This window comes from Callionymus lyra, chromosome 19 (genome assembly GCF_982586985.1).
Source record: "Callionymus lyra chromosome 19, fCalLyr1.hap1.1, whole genome shotgun sequence".
NCBI lineage: Eukaryota > Metazoa > Chordata > Actinopteri > Syngnathiformes > Callionymidae > Callionymus > Callionymus lyra.
In genome coordinates, this window is record NC_141836.1 from 20,133,076 (window position 1) to 20,153,325 (window position 20,250).

At 37.4% G+C, this 20,250-nt stretch overlaps 1 long non-coding RNA gene across 1 annotated transcript in view; it reads left to right on the plus strand.

Moving 5' to 3' along the window:
* Positions 1-20,250, plus strand: part of LOC148059882 (uncharacterized) — a 312,120-nt gene that overhangs the window by 53,194 nt on the left and 238,676 nt on the right. The gene's annotated exons all lie outside the window — the stretch shown is intronic.

A 20,250-nucleotide genomic window follows, 5' to 3' on the forward strand; every position in this document is an offset into this window, starting at 1 on the left:
AAAAAAAAAAAAGTATTTGTAATATATTTTCAAGACAAAATAATTCTGTGGTCGTAGTTACCAGACAGGAAGTTGGTCTGATACTTCAATAAAGCTTACCAGATTCATTTGGGGACACGATAGGTTTAAATATTTCTGCTTTATGTTTCCGATGTTTTAGTATACATGATTCCTTTTTATTGTGATCATATGATTTTTGTGTTTTTTTTGTGATAGAAAACATGGTTATCAAACTGGAATACAGTTTTATTATTTTTAAATAAATATGTCCTGAAACCAGCCAAACATCATTAAATCAAAAAAACAACCTCCATGGAAAAAGGACAACGAATTTTAAAACCCAACTTTCTTGACTCACATGTTTCAAATGTTTAAGTCTTCCTCTCCAAGATGCAGCAAGTCCCTCATCATGACCATGTTTTGAACTTATTACTTTATAAAGTTCTCCACCGTCTGCAATCTCAGCATACGAAAGGTTACGAGAGCAGACTCCATTATGACGTAATAAAGGTCTTCACTCCCTCCTCCAGCCATCTGTAATCACACCCCGCTTTGTTTATACAACGAGTCCTTTGGAGGTGGAGACTTCTGGGATTAGTGACACACAGTGACATCCCTCGATGCTGGACCAACCACAGCAGAGTGGGTGTGGTTATGGTAAACAAGATTTAATCTCAAGAAAGACAAATTGTTAAGCAAACTTTCTAATGTAAATGTTTCCATGTTAACAGATACATACTGATGATACAATAGTGGTCCAAGATCTATTTAAGAGAAAATCAAATCAACTTATTAGTTGCACTTTATAAAAAAAAAAAGACAAAGTGAAGCCTTGAAACAAGCTAGGAAAAGTTTATTTTTATTTTGTTCACAGATTTTTTTTTCTTCTTTTGACTAGAATCCAAGTCATCCTAAGAACCTGCTTTTGAAAGACTAAGCCCTTCAATCTGGCTGAAGCACACTCCACAGGCTGCTTGACCTTCACTGACAATTGATAGCTGCCGGCTTTAAAATGTCACTCAGAAGAAACATCCCTGCTCTGAATTGCCAAGACAAAAACGTAGGATAACTGTCTTTTTCTCTGACGCATCAACTACTCCTCGTCACCCTGTGTGCAGACCCTTCACAAAATGCTATTTAGTTTGACTGAAAGGAGGTAAAAATGGTTGTGTGTGGCTCCCGGGCTGCACTTTGCAAAGGTTTTGTTCATCTGTACAAAAATTATTTTTAATTACAGGTATACATTTGAATAGCAGGAGCAACTGTAATACAACAATTTTCAACTGTAATCAAACTATTTTCAACTGTAATCGAACTATTTTCAACTGTAATCAAACAATTTTCAACTGTAATCAAACAATTTTCAACTGTAATTAAACCATTTTCAACTGTAATTAAACAATTTTCAACTATAATCCAACAATTTTCAACTATAATCAAACAATTTTCATCTGTAATCAAACAATTTTCATCTGTACTAAACAATTTTCAACTATAATCAAACTATTTTCATCTATAATCAAACAATTTTCATCTGTAATCAAACAATTTTCAACTATAATCAAACTATTTTCATCTATAATCAAACTATTTTCATCTGTAATTAAACAACTTTCAACTGTAATCCAACTATTTTCAACTATAATCGAACCATATTTAACTGTAATCAAACAATTTTTATCTGTAATTAAACAACTTTTAACTGAAATCAAAGGATTTTCAACTATAATCAAACAATTTTCAACTGTAATGAAACGATTTTCAACTGTAATCAAACCCTTTTCTACTGTAATCAAACTATTTCAACTGTAGTCAAACCATTTTCAACTATAATCAAAAGATGTTCATCTGTAATCAAACAATTTTCATCTGTACTAAACAATTTTCAACTATAATCAAACTATTTTCATCTATAATCAAACTATTTTCATCTGTAATCAAACAATTTTCAACTATAATCAAACTATTTTCATCTATAATCAAACTATTTTCATCTGTAATCAAACAATTTTCATTTGCAATCAAACAACTTTCAACTTTAATCAAACTATTTTCATCTGTAATTAAACACCTTTCAACTGTAATCAAACTATTTTCAACTATAATCGAACCATATTTAACTGTAATCAAACAATTTTCATCTGTAATCAAACAATTTTTATCAAACAATTTGTAATCAAACTATTTCAACTGTAGTCGAACCATTTTCTACTGTAATCCAACTATTTTCAACTGTAATGAAACCATTTCAACTGTAATAAAAACATTTTCAACTGTAATCAAACTATTTCAACTGTAATCGAACCATTTTCAACTGTAATCCAACTATTTTAAACTGTAATCGAACCATTTTCTACTGTTATCCAACTATTTTCAACTGTAATGAAACCATTTCAACTGTAATAAAACCATTTTCAACTGTTATCCAACTATTTTCAACTGTAACCGAACCATGTATATATGTAATCAAACAATTTTCATCTGTTATCAAACAATTGTATTCTGTAATCAAGCTATTTAACTGTAATTAAAACATTTTAATTGTAAGTAAACATTTTTTGACCATAATCGAACAATCGTCAACTATAATATATTTAACACAACTGCCTGTTTTAAATAGCATTAAAATTGTAGATTTTAGGAAAGAGGTGAAAAATTGCTGATTATATCATTTTCATCTTATATATTTTTTCTGTTGAATTTTATTTCTCTGAAGACAGCAACTCCAAACTAAACGTTATTTTAACAGTGCATACAGAGGGTGTGTGTTGAGATCACCAAATGATTCCAATTGCATTTTGAACTTAATTGCTAAATACCTCATTTGCATCTCTATTTTCAGTGCTTTTTGTTTCTATGACTCACTCATCATCCATCAGACCTGTTGAAACAATGTTCTCATTTTCCTCCTGCTGTTACCTTTTAGGCAATAAATTGTCAGGTCAATATTCCCGGTCTATTCTCACCACCAGACCCCCATCATGTGAGGAGAAATGTGACTATGAATCACTGAGAAGCATAGACAGCACTTCCACTGCAAGCTTTTCATTTTGACAAATTATCGAGGACACAACATGTATGATCTCAGTGGTGTATGAAATATTACCTGGATGGAACTCCAGTTCTATTAGTACATGTGGTGGAGGACCCTTTGAACCGCTTGCAGTTCTAGGTCGTTTATGTGTTTTGCTGTGTTTGACCACACTGTCCTGTCACAGGTCCCGCCCCAGCCGGTCAGGGATGCGTCTGTGAACACTTGAGTGTACTCATGTACACAACATGGGCGGAGAGTAGATTAAATGTATTCAGGCCTCAAGGGATAAACCAATAATGTAGCCCGTTGGAGGGTGGAGCATGTACTTAATACAGGTACATCTACAAAAATTTGAATACCATGAAACAGTTCAATATTTTTTGTTACTCATTTCAGAATGTGAAACCCATATATTATATAGATTCATTACACACTCACACACAAATCATCACTGACTGTGGAAACTTTACACTGGACTTCAAGCAACCCTGGGACCTTGGTGATGATTTGTGGAGCCATGTTATCTGCTGGTCGTGTACTACTGGTTGTGTTTTCTGAAGTGCACAGTCAACACAACCATCCACCAGGAAATATTAGAGCACTTCGTGCTTCCTTCTGCTGACAAGCTTTATGGTGATGCCGATTTCATTTTCCAGCAGGACTTGGCATCTGCCCACACAGCCAAAGGTACCAAAAGCTGGTTCAATGACCAGGAGTTACTTTGCAAATTCACCTGATCTGAACCCATAGAGAATCTGTGGGGTATTGTCAAGAGGAAGATGAGAGACACCAGACCCAACAATGACCTCAAGGCTGCTATCAAAGCTACCTGGGCTTCCATAACACCTGAGCAGTGCCACACATGCTGATGGCTTCCATGCCACGCCACATTGATGCTGTAATTAATGCAAAAGGAGGCCCAACCAAGTATTGAGTGCATGGAAATAAACGTACTTTTCAGAAGCCTGACATTTCTGTTTAAAATATCTTTTTTTTTCATTGATGCTATGTAATATTCTAGTTTTCTGAGACACTGAATTTTGGGTGTTCCTTATCTATAAGCCACAATCATAATAATAAATGTTTGAAGTGTTTCACTCTATGTGTAATGAATCTATATAATATATGGGTTTCACATTCTGAAATGAGTAACAAAAAATATTGAACTTTTTCGTGATATTCTAATTTTTTGAGATGTACCTGTAGAACTAGACTTTATTGGCACAGTCCAATGACTCATATAAATCACTCACACTCAGGAGTAGAAGTGTGTATTGGGCAGTCCAACATCAAAAACAGACAATCTAAATGGTCGAGAGGGTCGATACTATCTGATCAGTAGTCTGAACCAGGCAGAAGTATCCGAGTCGCAGCGAGGCAGCAGAATTCATAAACAAGATTTAGAATCAGGCACTTGGTGAGATGGAAACATACTCAATGCTAACAATAGCAGTTTTCATTTGGGTTCAGCCTAAATTCAAACTTGACTCATTTTCTACTTAACCTGATTTCGACTTAATGTATGTCCATTATAGTGTAGCAACTGGAGCTCAGTGGTCTTCACCTATCATGTTAATAACAAGCCTAAAATAAACATTTGTTTACTTTTTCTGAATAATTCCTCATGTCCAGACTTCAAGACGAGATGAGTGTTGTAGAGGAGCACCATGGAGGTCTATTGGATGTTTTTAAGTTTGTTATTTTGGACGAAGATGAAGACAAAGACACCTGAGCTGCGGTTGCTGCGTTAAAATGGGCACACATTTCTTCTTGTAACTCTGAAAAGAAATGGATACCCATTTCCTCTAACATAACATTAGCATGTGGCTCTTGACTAGTGAACACTTGTACAAAACAAACTCTAGAAACTTCTGTTTCAGACTCCTTTTTTCAGATAAATAATGCTAAAACACAAACTCACACATTAAAGCTAGGAGACACACAGAACACCATTGTCTGCATAAAATTAAATATACGCAGATGCAGAGTTCTTGCTCTTTCAGCGTTATGGTGAAGTGTTCTTTTCGTTCACTTATAATTGTAGTTTATCTGCAGGTCATTCTGTATTTTTACTCTTCTCTGGTCCGCGTACAAAAAAGGTTGTGGACCCCTGATCTTAGATTGTAGCCTCACTGACCTTCGAGGTACATCTTTTGCCTTGAGATTCACTGCTCACTTAATTCCAGCCCCAGTACAGAGTTGGACCAACATGTCTTAATAACATTAATACAACAGGTCCAGCATTTTCCTGAATATCTGAAGATGCAAAACTTGCATTCATCCACAGGCAGAGAACGTGTTTGATGCTGACGGCACAGTTGACACGTGACTTTTTCATGCCTCAAGTAAAGGACATCAATCTCATTAGCGACCAGCAGAGAAGAATGTGGTCACACACACAGCTCGGTCGGCAAAAACATTCCTCACTTACATTCTGTCCACGGTGTCGGCAGCTTTTTTTCCTCACCTCTGAAGTAACAAGATTCCGACTTTTATGATTCACGCTGGGTTTTAACCAGTCCACTATGAGTCTTACACATAGTTTTCTGGTACCGGTCCAATATTTGATACCAGGCTATGAGTGAAGAAAAAAAAAATTTAGTTTATATCTTACTTGCTGATTGATAAAAAACGATAAAATGTTGCTGCGGAACAACCATTGATTTAGAAAATTGATTTGAACTTTTGAAGAAAGAATTGAACTTTTTGTTTATGACGTGACCTGTAAAGGCCACGTCATAAACAGGGGGAGTTGTTAGATTGGAAATTATTCTACACTATAGTATACGCCATAAGTTAAATTAATGCTAAAAAGATAATAAAAATATAGAGTATAAATTACAAGCCTCATCTAAGAGCTTAAACGTTTGAATACACATTCACAACCAACATTTCACTTCATACTGATATACACTGTCTCAAGGGTAGCTTGAAACAGACGTAGAGATTAATCAGCGACTTAATGAAGCATCTGTCTGACTGCTCAGTTCACACCTGTGGGCGTGAAACAAAAGAGCAAAACGGAACACACTCAAGAAAGGGGGGCAGGAAGACAAAGGAACTTGCCCACACGGCAGGGAGGCAGGGATGTTGCTCTCCAGGTGACTCGAGACAGGAACTAACATCAAAGAACCACTGCCCCAGAAAATACGCCCCCTGGACAGGAAACTTTCCCTTAAATATAGAGGGGACCCATAACCCGGGACCGTCTTTCCCGGAGCTATCGACCTGTACAGCTGCCGGCAAAGAGCGAGTCCGATCGATCGTAAAAGTTTGTATGTTTGTTTGTTTTGAAGCGGTGAATAAACGACCCGTTACACTCTGAATTGATCCTTTTTTCTCCATAAAGCAAAGTATTAAGACCTGGAGGTGACGTCGTGTTGGAGCGACGGAAACGGACTCCGGTTTTATCCGTTTTAATGGTGAGATGTATTTTTCATGCACTTCAAATTTGTTTTCATGCCAGTGGTGGTATTTTATTTTTGCTGTGTTTGTTGTGAGTACAGCCTGAGAACATAAAGGCATAGTTCAACAGAAATTATTATGTTGTAAGTGTGGTAAAAACAAAATAATAGGTCCCAGCAGCTCCTTCAATACAGATATATTTTTTAACCTTTATAAAGAGAGGATTCCAGACACCCCTCAGTACAAGCTCCTCATAAATAAATCTTCATTTTTAATATCTTAAACGATTCACTAAGGGTTACCACAAACTTAACTGACAGAACAAGAGAGACTTTATTTTTCAAATCAAAAGGAATGAGTCATGCGAGTGGATGAACCTGATTTTGTTGGAAAATCTTTCATTAATTTTTGCACTTAGACGAAGACTTGGAAGGACAGAGGTGGAGTATTTTCCATGGCAGCCTCACAGAAACATGGTTGCTGGTTCCCTTCTGGTTCTCCCTTTTGTTTGCATGGGTACTTCACCGACATGAGTGATCCGCAGAAGTCGACGTTCAACCACATCTGTGTGAGTTCATACTTAAGAGCGAAGTAAGTAATGACGCGCAACATCATGAGTTTGATCACAGCATGAAATCCTAATGATGTTGCTTTATTCATAAACACTGTTGTAGCGGCAAATAGTGGAGTTTAATCAGCAGGGGGCACTTTTTCATTTAGCCAGCTCGTCGTCTCCATCATCTACCCTCGTCAGCGGCCGTGGAAGCAGAGTCTGTTCCAACAAATCATTTATCTCCATCAGGCTGAAACTCCCACATTCACACTGGGAATGATAATCAGCAATCTAAGAATAAACCTGAGGCCCATTTGAATAATAATTTGAAAATGTCGATATTCCATCACTTTCTTCATAAACCAAGATAATCTGGAACGAACAGATTAGTGTTTCATGTTCTCGATCTTGTCTAGTCTATTGTCTATGGCAGACACGGGGTCCACATAACACAAAACATTTTCACTTTCATCAGTCTTTTATTTTTTATTTATCAAGACATATTTATATGTTTTCATTTATGTATACATTTAGTTATGTATTCATAATTATGTAATTTATCGTCCTTCATGCAAAGTATGATTGTATAGAAAAACCTCTGACAGCTAATTTGTATTATTAATTTCAAAATATAAAAACATCAAGACTTATTTCCTGTGTTTTATTTGTCCTTTTTATATATATTTATACTCAAAATAATCTGAAGAAATAAATATATATACAGTGCTGTGCAAAAGTTTTAGGCAGGTGTGAAAAAACACTGTAAACTAAGAATGCTTGAAATATATAAATAATTGTTTATTTTTTATCAATTTACAAAATGCAAAGTGATTGAAGAAAAGAGAAATCTAAATCAACATTTATTACTATCCTTTGCCTTCAAACCAGCATCAATTCTTATTGGCACATTTACACAAAGTCAGGGGTTTTGTAGAATTCTAGAGATGACCAACCAATTATACCAAACAGGTGCTAATGATCATCAATTTCACAAGTAGGTTGTAACACAGTCATTAAGGGGAAAAGATACAACTGTGTAGGAGCTTAAAACTGGTTGAGGAACAGCCAAACTCGTAAGCAGAGTGGTCGGCCAAGGAAACTTGCAGTGCAGCAGATGAAAGACAAATTGAACTTCTTGCCATCACCTGAGAACTGGCAGAAACCAGTGGGAGCCAGGTACACCCATCTTCTGTCCTGGGAAGTCTGGCCAGAAGTGGAAAAAGTGGCCAAAAAAGCCATTCCTCCGACATGGAAACAAATTATAAGAAAAGAAAAGGTGTAGAAAAATGGCAGCAGGTGCTCTGGACTGATTAATCAAAATTAGAAATAGTTGTCTGTAGCAGAAGGCAGTTCTGTGCAAATGGAGTTGGAGATTTGGTCAGGATTAATGGTTTCCTCAATCCTGAGAAATACAGACACATACCTATCCATCATTCAATACCATCAGGGAGGCGTATGATTGGCTCAAAATGTATTTTGCAGCAGGACAACGACCCCAAGCATACATGAAGCGTTAGAAGGCTTTGAGGAAGCCTTCTATCCACAGAAGATCTGTGGTTGGGTCTCCCAGATGTTTGGAACAACCTACCAGCCGAGTTCCTTCAAAAACTGTGTGAAAGTGTATTGATGTTGTTTTGAAGGTCTCACCAAATAGTGATTTGATTTACATTTCTCTTCTGTTCATTCACTGCATTTTGTTAATTGATGAAAATAAACTATTAACCATTTTTGAAAGCATTCTTAGTTTACAGCGATTTTTCACACCTGTCTTAAACTTTTGCACAGTACTGTATATATCATTTTTATTATATATATTCACAGTATATATCAGCTGGCCTTTTCATATTTATGTTTTACATACATTAAAATAACAATTGTAGCTTATTTAGCTTTGTTATAAAATTCAATTGTATCATATATATTTCTCTTTTTTTTCCATCCTTTCAACTGCTCGAGGGTCTTGACAACAAGTCCTGTTGCAGTTAGAAAGTTTCTGTAGTTCTGTAAAATAATGCATAAGTGAATGGTTTATATTGTGACAGCAAATCAACACTCTTGTATTGTGCTTCAAGAAATCAATTTGAACGTGCTGCGTTACATTTCTGAAGGACATCGACGACCACAAAACCTCCGTGCTGGAGGTAATAAAGCAAAGATGACAACGATTGATGCTACTTCCACAGCAGTCGTGTTTCTTCTCTTCTACGCAAGTGGTTCAACAGTTCCATCACATTGATTATCCATTTTATGTGGTTTAACTCCTCACAGCTGACGGACGGCACTCATCATCTCACACACACTCAGCTCCTGCACTGTTGATCAAATCCACTGAGGTACACCGAGAATAAGCTATTCCAACACTGGCCATGTGGACACACTGTCATTCTTAACTGTCCAGTGTTTGTGTGTACACAAATATTTGTTGTGTATATTTGATCTAAAGTCATGTTTGTATATTGAATACATTGTGTATCCATTTAATCAATTCAAGTTTCTTCTACTGACAGTAGATGGAAGAGGTTGAGTCGAGTGGACAATTCACTTCTGTTCTCATCCATCCACACATACACAAATCCATCCATCCACACAACCATCCGCACATCAATCCATCCATCCACACATCTACAAATCCATCCATCCATCTGCACATCAATCCGCACATCTATCAACAAATCCATCTGCACATCTATCCAAAAATCCATAAATCCATCTGCACATCTATCCAAAAATCCATAAATCCATCTGCACATCTATCCAAAAATCCATAAATCCATCTGCACATCTATCCAAAAATCCATAAATCCATCCACACATCCATCTGCACATCCATTTGTACATCCATCCACACATCCATCCAAACATCCATTTGTACATCCATCCAAACATCCATAAATCCATCCACACATCCATTTGTACATCCATCCACACATCCATTTGTACATCCATCCATCCAAACATCCATAAATCCATCCACACATCCAGTTGTACATCCATCCACACATCCATTTGTACATCCATTTGTACATCCATCTGCACCTCCATCCATCCATCCATAAATCCATCCACACATCCATCTTTCCCTTTTCCTTCTTTTATCTATCAATTCACCCGTCCTTCCATCTTTTCTTCTATCCACATATCCAACCATCAGACCATCCTTACTTCATCTATTCACCCAGCCATACATCCTAGGTAGGTAGAACTTTATTGATCCCTCAGGAGGTCTCCTTCGGGAATTTTTTTTTCCAATTAGACACAGCAATACAGCAATTATTCATATAAATAAAAATAAGAACAAGATCAAAGAGAAATAAATGGAAAGACATCCATCTTATTATCTTATTATCTTAAGACATCCTCTTTTCCATCATCCATCCTCCTGTGTGACTGGACTATGCCTATGTAAGCATGAAGAGGAAACACAAGCTCAGTGTAGATTCTGTGGCATCACCCTAACAATCTGCTCACAGAGTGGGCGATGGGTTTGAGGTTCAAACAGATTATTCATGCATTCATGCTGTGCAAGCAAATGGACCGCTGAGCTAAAACTATTTTTTCTTGTGTCATTTTTCATGATAGACACAGTTCTGTGAATAGAAATGCAAAACTAACTCAGCAATCTAAGCCCCTTATATTATTTACTAAACTTGCATCATCATCATCTTCTCAGTTTGTCATCGGCCTATCAAACTGATCACCTATGCACAGGGCGGGCAGAATAATAATTCCCTTTCACATTCAAACACAACTCACTCTTGAAGGGAACATAATAGAACAGGGTACTCACATTAGCATTTCAGACACTTTTTTATATTTCTTGGCTCAGCTGTTTGTCATTTAGAAATAACAAAGCAGCCATGAACAATAAAGTAGCATTTTCACTCCTTCTTATGGGAATCATTGTGGCATTTTGATAAAACCATGTGGGAGTGTTGTTCTACTCACATTAGCTACCAGAAGATATCATGAGTGTTCTCTTGGCCACAGTCAGACTGCTTGATAATCGACTTGATAAGATACCAGGATTTTTTTGAAGATTTGTGATTTAGAAGAAGAAGCTCTCCACAAACATTATTGTTTTGTCTTCTGGATGTCACTTTATTGCTGTAATGAAGTCTAAGATTCTACTGTTAGCAACACTAACATTGATATAAAACAAGAGGTCGGTCATAACATGGAACAAATGGGGTTGTTTACTAACTACAGTAGCTTGACTATAATATATTGAATGGAATTACATCCAGTATAATAAAATGTATTCCTCTTGTGGTCTCAACTATACACGGTGTATATGTAGTTGTTTTGCTGCACAGAGACATATTAATTCATTTGAAATTGCATTACAGGAACGCCCTGGTACTTCCTCAAAACCCTTAAAGGGTAGTTTTGTGAAACCTTCTTCATAATGAATATACGCTTTTGTGCCTTCGAGGAGCAAATTAGAATTGATTATTTCCTGTTGTGATGAAAATATACGGAGAAATGCCTAGAGTCTCGTCTGCCAGATTGTGCTGCGATATTAGCTGATGCTGAATCATGTTCACAAAGAGCTTTTGTGAGCAAAGATGTGTGGTTTGTATTCACGTTAACACGAACAAAACACAAATCTGAACAAATGTTTACGGATTTCATTTTTAAACTTTAACAATCTCATTTTATTTCATTTTCTTTATATCAACTTTTTAGCCTTTGCCTCCGTTGTAAAGACATTGTTTTGACTCATTTTCACAATTTTGATGAGTAATATTTTAAGTACCCAAGACAATACTCTTGACTTGCATTTGTGTGCGGCCCAGTAATGAATGCTACACGTCCCAGTGGTTCATGACCCCTCGATGCAGTGTTTTAATTCAAGATGCAGTGTTTTAAATTTGTTTTTATTGCATTCTGATTATATCACGTCTCCTGTGCCGCTCTCTTCTAGTCTAAGCTCCACAAGTAAATCCAAACCTCTGAAGTATTAGCACTGTGTGCCTCATTGACTATGGACCCCAGACCTTTAGCTTAATGTCTTGTTCATCATTTTTGTTATTACACTGTTGTTCTGGACTTTGTCCTCCGTTCTTCAAGTTTATTAGCAAATATTTCTTGTTGATTTTATTTTGACGGTTGAAGGTGTTTCGTTCTATTCTCTGTATTTGTAAAAATTATTTGTGTGATCACCACCATGTGGTTTTTGTCTTATATCATTGTTTTTCCATGAGTGTGTTTTAATCATTTGTGTTTTTGTTCGGCCATTTCATCTTTTGTTATTGTGTTTCCGTGAGTGTGCTTTGACCATTTGGGTTTTTTGTTCAGCCGTTTTGTCCTTTATTATTGTGTTCCTTCAGTGTGTTCTGACCATTTGGGTTTTTTGTTTTGTCTTTTATTATTTTGTTTCTATTACTGTGTGTGGATCACCTTGTGTGTTTTGTTTGTAGCCTTTTTTCCATGTTTCTGTGAGTGTGTTTTGACCATAGGTGTTTGATTTTATCCAAATTTGATTTTATGATGTACTTGTGAGGGTTTTGAGTTCTTGAGTTTTGTTGTTTTGACATTTTTAAATTTTATGATCGTGTTGCCATGAGTGTGTATTGACCGCCATGGTATTTTGTGTTCAGCCATTTTGTCTTATATTATTGTATTTCCAATAGTGTATGTTGTCCATCATGTTTATATTGCGTTCAGCCATTTTGTTTTTTATTATTTTGTTTCTATTACTGTGTGTTTACCATCATGTGTTTTTTTTTGTTCAGCCATTTTGTCTTTTGCTATTTTATTAATTTTATTATGGTGGATCATCATTGTGTTTTTGACCTCTTAGGTTTTGTGTTCAGCAATTTTTCTCTCATTAAACTTTATTTGGTTGGTCAATTGGTTCATTTTAAGTGAAACAAGATATAGTGTAGTGTACAATTTGAATGATTTAAAAAAAACACCCTCACTGTCAGTTGCTCTTGTTTGAAACAAGATTGTTTTCTACTACTAGAGGCTATAAGGACCTGTGTCCACTCACAGAAGAAAGAAATAGGAACTCCTGCAGAGTCCTGGATGTAGAAGATGATGAAGAACGCCTTTGCCTCCTGTTTTTTGGCGACTAAAGGTTTTTGAAGCTGATTGAGATCAGAGACTCGTATCTGAAGTCCACTGCTGAGGAATACTGATGAGAAAGATTTAAAGATGTTTTTCTCCACTTGAGTAATGTAGAGTAGAGACTCACTGGCCCATTAGCCTTTGGATAAATGTTCCTTCTGCTTTGCTTTAAAGTAAACAAGATAAAATGTGCTGGTCATTTGAATTCATTTCAATCAGAGTCTGAAAACCAAGAGCCAAAGTCAGGACATGATGAACAATAAAATATGAAAAAGCATCGAGGATCTTCTTGGATGAACTGAAATCGTCGATGAGATGCAGGTGCCAGCAGGTCGACAGCTACACTTTGATGTGTTGAATAACTGAATGTGTGTTGTACATGAACATGCTTGCCCTTTTCATCATTGCTGTTGATATTTCCAGAGGTCTTCACTTCACTGCTCACGCCAAAGACCCTCGTGTGAGGTCCAACCCTGAGACGCTACTGCTTTTTTCACTAGTGAACGAAGCAATAAAGGAGTAGAACCGCTTGGCCAATTGTATTGAACATGGGTTCATTCATTCAAAGGTTAATTTCAGTGACATCTAGTTGTGAAATAGAAGAGAAAACTGTCAATATATGTTCAGCTGATTCAGTAGACACACTTTATGTTGACCAGTATCTGGGATTGAGAGAGGGCTTACTTTATAAAACAAAGTCGGTGCAGGGGAAAGTGGGCTTTGCTTGTATAACTCAGTCATGACATTTTGGGATGGGAATTCAGAGGTTTATTTATGAAACAAAAAAGGTGCAGGGAAGATTGGGTTGTGCTTGTATAACTCAGTCATGACATTTGGGGAGGAGAATTGAGAGGATTTTATTAAAGTAATAAGACTTTTCCACTGTTTTTGGTCTTGGGCGATTTCTTTTTTTGCTGAAGACTTCTTCAACTTCTGAGAAAACACTTTCACTGGGAACAGATGAGGCTTGTATGCATAAATATTGTTTAGCCAACAAGAACAAATGCGGATAAACATTTTTGTGCTCATTCCAATAGGCCAGAGGATCCTCTGATCTTTGCAAGTATCTCTGAACTTCAATTGTAGCATCCGATGTATGATTCCCGTGAGCTCTTACCAGTGCAGCATCTTGATCGAAACTTGTTCAAAGGTTGGAAGCTGAAAAAAAATAAAGATTTGATCATGAACACAGACAAGTTGCACCTGTGGAGGATGGAATTTTTGTGCATTTGTTGCTCGTTGAGGTGAATGATCATCTGATGAAGTCTCCACTCGTGTGTGCCTCACCAGTGCTGCACTTTCAGCTGTAAGTATCCGTGCAGCATTTTGGGCCTTTTCTGGACTGTGAAATCCAAAGGCTTTAAATCTCGGATCCAGCAGTGTTGCGAGTGCCAGGACAGTTGAGCTCTCGAGGTTGTTAAACTTGTTTATGAGAGTTGCAGTGATATTCCGTCCAAGAAGTGTTGCTGTAACATTTGTGGTCTTCAGTATTACTTCCTGGGTTGCTTGAAATAACATCACCACAGGTGGAATCACCACTTAAGATGACACTCATTATACAAGCACTGCAACATTAAAAAAGGTGCTATTCCGGCGTGTGTCCACCTCCTGAATTAGCTTCATCACTGCATAATTTGCTGTTGCACATGTTTCAGTCCTTTATGCGCAGATCTTCTAGGCCAGGTATTTGATCCAAGGATTTTTCTACAACCAAATTTAATGAATGTGCAGTGCAAGCAATCTGTTGCATGGCTAGTTTTTTTTGATCAGTCAGTCACCAGGCATTGAACCCTCCCCTCAAGTCCCCACTCCACTATCAGAGACCTCTTAGCAGCTGCAATGTTTTCAGCACTGTGGTCTTGGGGGGGAAAGGCAGCTCTCCTTAAAGTAAAGTGGCCATCTTCATATTATTCAGGACAAAATGAAACAGTACCGCTAGATGAACATCCATATTCATGAAGGTCCACAAAACAGAGGTCATGCTCACTCCCTGCACGCTCTGCAGTTGAGCCTTGGCTTTTGCCTTCTCCTCCTCATATCAGAGCTCGTCTGTAAGGCAGAGTGTATGTGGGGTCAAGCTTTCCCACAAACTGTTTGAAGCCTGTATCATACACGAAGGTAAAAGGCTGAGAGTCCTTCACCAACAGATTTTAACGTTAAATGTTAGTGGCGTGTAGAATTCTGCGGATAAACATATATATTAAACATAACCTACCAGTGTTCTCCTGTTTGATTTCATGCTTAGCTCTGTAGTGCCTAATCATCGAGGACGTGTTGTTATTATACGCCGATACAAGCCAACAATACAAGCACTGGACCTGTATGAACAGTAATGATCAAACAAGAAAACACACTGGCAGGTCATACAAATCACTTAAATCACCACACATCAACCTTCCCCTCCCCTATATCCACCCCATCTTATTACTGTTTAAATTGTTTTTGGTTTAGGACTGATCAGCTCAAAGTGTTCCCACATTTGAGAATGGCTTCTCTTTCTGGTTGGCTCCATGTGGCTCAACAGCAAACCCGCATGTTACGGACTGTGTTGGGTGCCTTTAAGGTGTGTTGTGGCACGCACAAGCCTCCTGAAGACTCATTTCGTGATATGAAGCTATTATGGGATTCATTTGGGGACCGAAGCAGTCCCTGCTTCACACGTCATCACATACGTAACTTGCTCTGCCGCAAAGCAAGCATTAAAGCAGTAGTTCAAAGGGAAGGCAACTTCGAGTTTGAAGCAGGGATCGGAGCTTCGGCGTCAAACTAACATCACTACTTTCCACCATATCCATGGACTAACCAGCAGTTTGCAGGATGATCATATATGGTTGGCTAACAGAGTTGTATGTATTTATTTGTAGTACCAAGCTAAAAGTTCACATCACTCATCTTTAATTTTTCGCCAGCATAAAAAAGTGTTGATGCAAAAACGGAAATCTAATGTAAATCTTGTTCAAGTAACAATTGAAGGGGACAGAGGGATGGAGACAAGGCCGAGGGAGGATAAAGTGAGAGAAGAGAGGGGATTTAAGAGTAGGGCAACAGAGTCCAGGGAGAGAATCTGGATCGTTGACATGGTCGTGGGGGAGATCATGGATCCAGCAGCAGCTCCAGAGCTGGAGGTGGAGCCCTGGAGCTCCGGGAGAGATGGAGAAGAAAATTGTAGGTTTAAACTGCACAGGTGATAATAATAATGCAGGAAAGAAGGATTCACACAGAGAGCTTGGTGTCTAAAAAATCCCCCAGCAGCAGTCTAAGCCTATAGCAGTCCTAACTGTAGGCTTTATCAAAAGCAATTCAAAGGCTAGTTTCAGAGGCTAGCTAGCTTGCTAGTTTAGTTTGCTGCATATACACACGGGAAGAAGAACGATGCATGCAATCATTGATGCACAAATATATGTTCATTTCACTATGCAGCAATCACACAATATGGCTGTTTAAAATGTTTTCTGCGGAGCCCGACCAGCCCTTTTGATTATGTGCCGTTCTGGATAATGTTTGGAATGTGTTTGTAAATGTTGTTGATTATACAAGATGCCATCATTTATTCATTAATTTCCTACCTCTTATTCCCTTGTCAAATATCCTAGAGATCGCTCAGGGTGACCATGTAACAATATACCATCGCACATTTTATTGAATTCTGTGATAATCACTTCCATAATGTGTGTTTCATAGGAAGTATCTCAGAACAGCAGGCGTCGGAGTCTGAGGAAATGAACTCAAGCTACAGGGAGTAGACAGTGATTTTTATCATCAGCCACAAACCCTTGATTTGGCAACAGGAGGAAAATCTTAATCCCCTTTTCATGTCTGAGAATAATGGGATTAGAGGAGCTCAGAAGGAGCATTTTGTGACAGGTGGAATTTTTGAAGTGGGTTTTTTTTCCACCTTAAATCCGTCCTTAATTAGATCTGATTTTACCACCATCGGTTCGATACGTGAAACTACATTACCACCTAAATCCACCCACAAAAACATTTCCAAATTAAATAGAAAACGAGGCATGTGTGTTGACTCCCTCCCTGACACAAACTTTATAATCATCCATTAATGGAGTCTGGGTTAGTGTGTGAAGAGAGGGATGGGCTTATAACCACCTCTTATCAACCCAGCATTGCTTTTAGCTTTATCTCACCTCAGTGGAAACCCTTGCATCCCCATTGTATGAGGAAGAAACGCATGCAGGGTATACTGGTAAGAGCTCAATAAATCACTGTGATGCTTGAGCTGAAAATGAGAGTTTTTTTATCTTGACTAAAATAAGTTTAGTGGTGATAAAATAACTGATTTTATGCCTCGTGTTGTATCCACCTCTTGTTCGGACCTTCAATCCCGTCCTAGGGAATGAAGAGAGACTAAGTTAAATTTGAAACCTCCAAACTCACAAACAAGGAGATACACAATCATTGATTTAAACTCAACACTTGTAGAATTGTAACAAATTAAAGTATCTTGGTAAATTGTGTAAAGACAACAAATTAGATTTTCTTCTGGGATTCCACTTCAACAACTGACTTCAATACTCTCTGAAATTGCAAATATCTCTTTTCCGAGTCTTAAAAGGACCTCAGAGATAAAACGTCAAAGGTTGCCGTGGCAACAATAGCAGCCAGAGAAGAACTGAAAAATTACAAAGATTTTTTATTTGGTGAAAAAACAAAGTCATGTAACGTATTATTTTCTGAAATATGTTTTAAACATAAATCTACTTTGGGAGTTTTATGAAACCTCCTCATCTGTTCAGGAAACCTCATCAGTTGTTTCATTAAACCTTATCAGCATTTTAATGAAACCCCGTCAGCTGTTTCGTGAAGCCTTATCAGCTGTTTCATGAAGTATCAACATCTGTTCAATAAACCTCATCAGCTGTTTCATGAAGTATCAACAGCTGTTCATTAAACCTCATCAGTTGTTTCATGAAGTATCAAAAGCTGTTCATGAAACATCATCAGCTGTTTCATGAAGTATCAACAGCTTTTCAATAAACCTCATCAGTTGTTTCATGAAGTATCAAAAGCTGTTCATGAAACCTCATCAGCTGTTTCATGAAGTATCAACAGCTGTTCATTAAACCTCATCAACAACAGCTGTTCAGGAAACTTTATCATCTCCTCATTTAACCTTATCAGCATTTTCATGAAACCCTGTCAGCTGTTTCGTGAAGCCTTATTAGCTGTTTCATCAAACCTCATTAGCTGTTCGTGAAACTTAAATCAGCTCATAACTTCTGTTTACCATTAACTTAACCATATCCACCATATTAAAAACTCTTGATCAACTAACTATAAAAGTTCAATGTGACTTTGCTTCACTTGCGTTGATTATGAAATGTTTTCACATGTATTCAAGGAGAAAACAATATGTTCCGACAATCCAGAAAGTGTTACCTCACACAGCTGATTCTCACAGGTCCTTTCTCTCCGCAAACATTGAGCGGTCTGGACATGTATAACACAGTCGGAAGAACGGGGAAAAGTCAATATCAAATATATTTACGTAGATGGACGCAAGAGTCTCTCACACCATCTGGATTCGTCATACTTCTGGATGTTGTTGACGCCCACAAAATCTACACTGGAAGCTGACAACGCAAACATGATGACAGATGGTCTAAGGAAGTAGTCTGACCTCATCCTTGGCACTTATGTATGTCAGCTGTGATGGCAATAGATTTACTATGAAACAATTATTTTCTGTATTAAAGGTGTTAGAGCTTCCTGTGCGTTTTAATGTTTGTCATCTTTATGAAATCTGATGTCCGTGGCCTTTGTTTTCAAATGTGGCCCTCTTGTACAAAGGTTTGGAGACTCCAGGTACATATACATATCCTCATCTCCACAAAAACTATCATAAAGACTTTAGAGTGGCGGTTGTGTGACTTGCATTAATAATAGTCAAATCTTTACTGAACAAAACACAGTGAACAATATGTTCTTGCTGAATAGAGAAATTCAATAATCTGTTGAAGTGTTGGCAGGCATTGTAGATCTTTTAATGTGTGATTTATATATATTTTTTTATTATTTTGTGTCATTCTTAAACCATTGTTCTTTACTTCCAGAAAGCGATCGCGATGTTATTGTCACGCCTGATGTACACTTGTGTGCTTCTGCACACTTTTTTGTTTGCTTAGTCTTCTTTGCTACTATAAGCGGAACAGTTTATTGTTCTCAACAGGCTGCTGGAACAATGTCAACACACACTAAGTGATGCAAACAATGCCAGAGGTGTCGCTGTCATGATTGTGTAATAACAAAGAAAAAGGTCTCATAATGGGTCTGTGTGATGGCTCCAGCTGGAGGTGCGTGTGTGTGTGTGTGTGTGTGTGTGTGTGTGTGTGTGTGTGTGTGTGTGTGTGTGTGTGTGTGTGTGTGTGTGTGTGTGTGTGTGTGTGTGTGTGTGTGTGTGTGTGTGTGTGTGTGTGTGTGTGTGTGTGTGCGTCAACACAGTGGTTCCATGATTAGCAAACAGTGTTATAGATGGAGAAATAATAGACAGTAAACAATGTATCTGCTATATGGTTAATGTATAAAGTAAAGATCATGGCTGTTACGTGTCATCCTTATGAACAACGATCGAGAATCCTGAGATCTTGTATGGGTTGAACAAAAAAAGAAGGAGAATGAAGTTGATTAATTAAATGATTCCTAAACAAGTGTATTAGTGGCCTCTACTGGTGAAATGTAAATATTACAGCCTTAACATTGAATTCTTGAAACGGACCACGAGAAGGAGTTACAATTAGCTGAAATATAAACTATGTATAATTTTAAAAAGTTTTTGCTAATGTTTAATAGTAAACATATGTTTGCTAGCAAGTGCAGTGCCAGCAACATTTGCCTATCAGGCTGATGTTTTTCAAATTGTTTGCTACAGAGCATGGTCATTTATGTGAGTAAAATAAACATTTTATTTTTTATTTTATTGGTATTTTTACATTAACTCACAATGTGAAACTTCCCCAGGAACACAGTAAAAGTACTTTGGAGGCACAGAATCATCCTCAGGTTCAACGGTGGGAAACACAACAGGTCAGGGAAAGACTGGCATTACACGTTACATTTAATTTGTAGTAATAACAATTGCACCTGAAGGGAATAATTCGGTTAAAGTATGTCATTATTATGTGTGTATATGTATTTCATCTAAGGTCCATCTCCATCCTCTATAGAGCCCTGC